Here is a 7,199-nt window from a genome sequence, read left to right on the forward strand (position 1 = left end):
CATTTCTTGTGAATAAGTGCGAGAAATATTGACAAAACCCCCAAATTGACCACAAGATAAACCACAAAATTGGGGTTTATCAAATTAGGAGTTTATGAAGGATGGATGTGAGTGGTGAAGGGTGTTATGGAAAGGTGTGAAGAGGAGAGAAAAAGAAGTGGGGTAGGTGGGGATCCTGTGGGGTCTACAGATCCTGAAGTGTCAAGGATTTCTCATCCCTGCACCATTCTGGTGTGTAAACGCCCTATGAATGCCAATCCTGGCGTTAAACGCCAGGTTGCTGCCCATTTCTGGCGTTTAATGCCAGCTTTTCTTCCTTTTCTGGCGTTGAACGCTAACTTAGTATCCTTTTCTGGCGTTAAACGCCAGTCTGGTGCCCTTTTCTGGCGTTAAACGCCCAGAATGGTGCCAGACTGGGCGTTTAACGCCCATTCTGCTACCCTTACTGGCGTTTAAACGCCAGTAAGCTCTTCCTCCAGGGTGTGTTGTTCTTAATGCTGTTTTTGAGTTTGCTTTAATTTTTGCAGTTGTTTTTGTGACTCCAAATGATCATCAACCTAAAGAATACATAAAATAACAATGGAAATTTAACATAGTTAAATAAAAATTGGGTTGCCTCCCAATAAGCGCTTCTTTAATGTCAATAGCTTGACAGTAAGCTCTCGTGGAGCTTCACAGATTTTCAGAGCATGGTTGGGGCCTCCCAACCCCAAACTTAGAGTTTGAATGTGGGGGCTTTGGTTGACTCTGTATTGAGAGAAGCTCTTCATGCTTCCTCTCTATGGTTACAGAGGGAGATCCTTGAGCCTTAAACACAAGGTAGTCCTCATTCACTTGAAGGACCAACTCTCCTCTGTCAACATCAATCACAGCTTTTGTTGTGGCTAAGAAGGGTCTGCCAAGGATGATGGATTCATCCTCATCCTTCCCAGTGTCTAGGATTATAAAGTCAGCAGGGACGTAAAGGCCTTCAACCTTTACCAAGACATCCTCTACAAGTCCATAAGCCTATTTTTTTGATTTGTCTGCCATCTCTAGTGAGATTCTTGCAGCTTGTACCTCAAAGATTCCTAGTTTCTCCATTACAGATAGTGGCATGAGGTTTATGCCTGACCCCAGGTCACACAGAGCCTTCTCAAAGGTCATGGTGCCTATGGTACAGGGTATTAAGAACTTTCCGGGATCCTCTTTCTTTTGAGGTATCTTCACTCGAGCCAATGCACTTAGTTCATTGATGAGCAAGGGGGATTCATCCTCCCAAGTCTCATTACCAAATAACTTGGCATTCAGCTTCATGATTGCTCCAAGGTACTTAGCAACTTGCTCTTTAGTAATGTCTTCATCCTCTTCAGATGAAGAATACTCATCAGAGCTTATGAATGGCAGAAGTAGGTTCAATGGAATCTCCATAGTCTCTGTATGAGCCTCAGATTCCTTTGGTTCCTCAGGAGGGATTTCCTTTTCATTCAGAGGACATCCCATGAGGTTTTTCTCACTGGGAATCACGTCCTCCTCACTCTCTCCAGGTTCGGCCATGTTGGTCATGGTTATGGCCTTGCACTCTCTTTTGTGATTTTCTTCTGTATTTCTTGGGAGAGTGCTAGGAGGAGTTTCAGTAGCCTTCTTACTCAGCTGACGCACTTGTGCCTCCAAATTTCTAATGGAGGATCTTGTTTCATTCATAAAACTTAGTGTGGTCTTAGATAGATCAGAGACTATGTTTGCTAAGCCAGAACGATTCTGCTCAGAGTTCTCTGTCTGTTGCTGAGAAGATGATGGAAAAGGCTTGCTATTGCCAAACCTATTTCTCCCACCATTATTGTTATTGAAGCCTTGTTGAGGCTTCTGTTGATCCTTCCATGAGAAATTTGGGTGATTCCTCTATGAAGAATTGTAGGTGTTTCCATAGGGTTCTCCCATGTAATTCACCTCTTCTATTGCAGGATTCTCAGGGTCAAAAGTTCTCCATCAGAGGAGGCTTCTTTAGCACTGCCGGATGCAGCTTGCAATCCAGTCAGATTCTGAGAAATTATATTGACTTGCTGAGTCAATATTTTGTTCTGAGCCAATATGGCATTCAGAGTATCAATCTCAAGAACTCCTTTTTTGAGTTGTCCCATTGTTCACAGGATTTCTTTCAGAAGTGTATATGAACTGGTTATTTGCAACAATTTCAATGAGTTCATGGGCTTCTGCTGGTGAATAGATTCGCCTGTAGAATGGTCCAATGACATCTTGGATAACTCAGACAGACCATCATAGAAGATACCTATGATGCTCCATTCTGAAAGCATGTCAGATGGACACCTTCTAATCAATTGCTTGTATCTTTACCAAGCTTCATAGAGGGATTCACCTTCCTTCTGTTTGAAGGTTTGAACTTCCACTCTAAGCTTACTCATCTTTTGAGGTGGAAAGAATTTAGCTAAGAAGGCATTGACCAGCTTTTCCCAAGAGTTCAGGCTGTCTCTAGGTTGTGAGTTCAACCATATACTAGCTCTGTCTCTTACAGTAAAAGGAAAAAGCATAAGTCTGTAGACCTCGGGATCAACTCCATTGGTCTTAATAGTGTCATAGATTTGCAAAAATTCAGCCAAGAACTGATGAGGATCTTCCAATAGAAGTCCATGAAACTTGCAATTCTGTTGCATCAGAGAAACTAATTGAGGCTTAAGCTCAAAGTTGTTTGCTCCAATGACAGGGATAGAGATGCTTCTCCCATAGAAGTCGGGAGTAGGTGCAGTAAAGTCACCAAGCACCTTCCTTGCATTGTTGGCATTGTTGTTATTTTCGGCTGCCATGTCTTTTTCTTTTTCGAAAATTTCTGTCAGGTCTTCTCCCGAGAGTTGTGCTTTAGCTTCTCTTAGCTTCCTCTTCAGAGTCCTTTCAGGTTCAGAATCAGCTTTAACAAGAATGCCTTTATCTTTGTTCCTACTCATATGAAAGAGAAAAAAACAAAGAAAGTATGGAATCCTCTATGTCACAATATAGAGATTCCTTGATGTGTCAGAGGAAAAGAAGAATAGAAGGATGAGGTAGAGAATTCAAACTTATAGAGAGGGAGAGAGTTCGAATTATTAAGAGAGGAGGAGTGTTAGTGATTAAATAGAAAGAGATGAGAGAGGAAATTTTCGAAAAATTTTTGAAATAAAAGGATATTAGAATTTAAAACAATTAGTTAATCAAAAAGAATTTTGAAAAAAAGAGGTTAGTGATTTTCGAAAATTAGAGAGAGAGAAGTAGTTAGGTGGTTTTGAAAAATATGAGAAAAAAAGATTTTGAAATTAGAATTTTAAAAAGATGTGATTTGAAAAAGATATGATTTAAAAAGATATGATTGAAAAGATATGATTTTATAATTTTTTTTCGAAAATTATTTTGAAAAAGAGAATAAGAAACTCAAAACTTTTAATAAGAATTTCAGGAATCATGCAATGTTAGTCTAAAGCTTCAGTCTAAAAAGATTAGACATGGTCAACCATGCTTCAGTAGGACATTACATACAACAGCCACATTGATGGGAATCAACTAGCTCCTGTGATGATAAAAGCATCATCTGAAACTCTAGAATTCATTCTTAAAAATTTTGAAGAAGAAAATAAAAAAGAAAAATACCTAATCTAAGCAACAAGATGAACCGTCAATTGTCCAAACTCGAACAATCCCCGGGAACGGCGCCAAAAACTTGGTACACGAAATTGTGATACACAACTTCGTGCAGCTGACCAGCAAGTGCACTGGGTCATCCAAGTAATACCTTACGTGAGTAAGGGTCGATCCCACGGAGACTGTCGGCTTGAAGCAAGCTATGGTCATCTTGTAAATCTCAGTCAGGCGGATTCAAAAGGTTATGGGGTTTTGATAATTAAAAGAACGAAATCAAACATAAAATATGATAGAAATACTTATGCAATTCATTGGTGGAAATTTCAGATAAGCGTATGAAGATGCTTTGTTCCCTCTGAGCCTCTGCTTTCCTATTGCCTTCATCCAATCATTCATACTCCTTTCCATGGCAAGCTGTATGTAGGTGGATCACCGTCATCAATGGCTACCAACCATCCTCTCAGTGAAAATGGTCCTCTACGGTTTCCTGCATGGCTAATCAGCTGTCGGTTCTTGATCATGTTAGAATAAGATCCATTGATCCTTTTGAGCACTGTCACTGCGCCCCACAGTCACAAGTTTGAAGCTCGTCACAGTCATCCCATCCCAGATCCTACTCGGAATACCACAGACAAGGTTTAGACTTTTCGGACCTTAAGAATGCTGCCAATTGATTCTAGCTTATACCATGAAGACTCTAATCGCATGGAATGGAAGCTCTGTTGTCAGGAGAGGCAACCATGTGTCGCGAACCATGAGAACAAGAGATACACACTCAAGGTCTCGTAGATAGAATGGAGGTGGTTGTCAGGCACACGTTCATAGGGGAGGATGATGATGAGTGTCATGGATCATCACATCCATCAGGTTGAAGTACGAGTGAATATCTTAGAACAAGAATAAGCTTGAATTGAATAGAAAACAATAGTAATTGAGTTAATTCATGAGGAACAGCAGAGCTCAACACCTTAATCTATGATGTGTAGAAACTCCACCATTGAAAATACATAAGAACAAGGTCTAGGCATGACCGAATGGCCATGCCTCCCAAATAGCATGAAACAAACAAAAAAGGGTTCAAATACCTGATCCCAAGATCAAAGATGATAAAAAAAGATGATCAAAGGATCATCAAAGGATGAAAATACAATAGTAAAAGGTCCTATTTATAGTGAACTAGTAACCTAGAGTTTACAGAAATAAGTAAATGATGCAGAAATCCACTTCCGGGGCCCACTTGGTGTGTGCTTAGGCTGAGCATTGAAGCTTCCACGTGCATAGGCTTTTCTTGGAATTAAACGCCAGCTTTGGTGCCAGTTTGGGCGTTTTACGTTAGAATCTTTATGCTGACTTGGAACGCCAGTTCGGGCCATCAAATCTCGAGCAAAGTATGAACTATTATACATTGCTGGAAAGCCCAAGATGTATACTTTCCAACGCAATTGAGAGTGCACCAATTGAGTTTTTGTAGCTCCAGAAAATATGCTTCGAGTGCAGGGAGGTCAGAATCCAACAGCATCTACAGTCCTTTTTCAGCCTCTGAATCAGATTTTTGCTCAGGTCCCTCAATTTTAGCCAGAAAATACCTGAAATCACAGAAAAACACATAAACTCATAGTAAGGTCCAGAAATGTGATTTTAGCATAAAAATAATAATTATATAATTAAAACTAACTAAATCGTACTAAAAACTACCTAAAAATAATGCCAAAAAAGCGTATCAATTATCCGCTCATTAATAATCAAGCACAAATCCAGCAACACAAACTCAACCAATACAGCTTCATAATTTCAGTTTATATATCATATGATTGAGCTTCTAACTACCCTAACCCTTATTCTTAGTAGCTGATTTCTCCTAGTATAATTCTCTTGGTTTTAAATCACAAAGAACCTGGAAATTAATCAAATAATTAACCAAAATTAATCAAACTTAATAAAATAAAAAGGAAAATGGATAAAAACCTAGAACAGAGAACTAGAATAGGGGCTACTGCTTGTTCTGCTTGTGCTGGAACTGTTTGTTCTGGTTCAGTTTTAGAGAATTAAAGAACTAATTAGTATGCTTCTCAACCATGCACATAATAAATTTTCTAATAAAAGCTTTTTAGCTATAATTATTTTCTAATAAATATATTGAGAACTGGGAACATACTCAGAGAATTAAAGAACTAACAAACACTGAGTTACTAATCAAACCCTCTAGAGTATTGATAGGCAAAATTGTGATTTACTCTTTTCCTAACGCGAACGATTTTTAGTAATGGCTCCAAAAACTTGGGGCACACTACTATGGTTCACTCACAGTCTTCACAACTTCGCACAACTAACCAGCAAGTGCACTGGGTCATCCAAGTAATAAACCTTACGTGAGTAAGGGTCGATCCCACGGAGATTATTGGTTTGAAGCAAGCTATGGTCATCTTATAAATCTCAGTTAGGTGGATTCAAATGATTATAATGGTTTTCGAAAATAATAATAAATAAAGCATAAAATAAAGATAGAGATACTTATGTAAATTATTGGTGGGAATTTCAGATAAGTGTATGGAGATGCTTTGTTCCTGTTGAATCTCTGCTTTCCTACTGCCTACCTTCAATCCTTCATACTCCTTTCCATGGAAAGCTATATGTAGGGCATCACCGTTGTCAATGGCTACTTCCCATCCTCTCAGTGAAAATGGTCCAAATGCTCTGTCACAGCACGGCTAATCATCTGTCGGTTCTCGATCATGTCGGAATAGAATCCATTGATTCTTTTGCGTTTGTCACTACGCCCAACAATCGCAAGTTTGAAGCTCGTCACAGTCATTCAATCCCTGAATCCTACTCGGAATACCACAGACAAGGTTTAGACTTTCCGGATACTCAAGAATGGCCACCAAAGGGTTCTAGCTTATACCACGAAGATCCTGATTAAGGAATCCAAGAGATACACGCTCGTTCTAAGGTAGAACGGAAGTGGTTGTCAGTCACGCGTTCATAGTTGAGAATGATGATGAGTGTCACGGATCATCACATTCATCATGTTGAAGTGCAGCGAATATCTTAGAATAAGAATAAGCATGAATTAAATAGAAAACAGTAGTACTTTGCATTAAAACTCGAGGTACAGCAGAGCTCCACACCTTAATTTATGGTGTGTAGAAACTCCACCGTTGAAAATACATATGTGAAAATAGTGTTCGATGGCTTTGGCCCCACAGAGGGAACCGGAATAATCAAGACGAAATTGGTCTCAGAGACCCCTAATACAATAGTTAAAAGTTCTATTTATACTAAACTAGCTACTAGGGTTTACAGAAATAAGTAATTGATGCAGAAATCCACTTTCGGGCCCACTTTGGTGTGTGCTTGGGCTGAGCTTGAGCTTTACACGTGCAGAGGCTTATTTTAGAGTTAAACGCCAAGTTGTAACGTGTTTTTGGCATTTAACTCTGGTTTGTGACGTGTTTCTGGCGTTTTACTCCAGAATGCAGCATGGAGTTGGCGTTGAACGCTAGTTTGCGTCATCTAAGCTCGAACAAAGTATGGACCATTATATATTGCTAGAAAGCTCTAGATGTCTACTTTCTAACGCCGTTAAGAGCGCG

The sequence above is a fragment of the Arachis duranensis genome, chromosome 1 (assembly GCF_000817695.3).
Source record: "Arachis duranensis cultivar V14167 chromosome 1, aradu.V14167.gnm2.J7QH, whole genome shotgun sequence".
In the NCBI taxonomy this organism is placed as follows: domain Eukaryota; kingdom Viridiplantae; phylum Streptophyta; class Magnoliopsida; order Fabales; family Fabaceae; genus Arachis; species Arachis duranensis.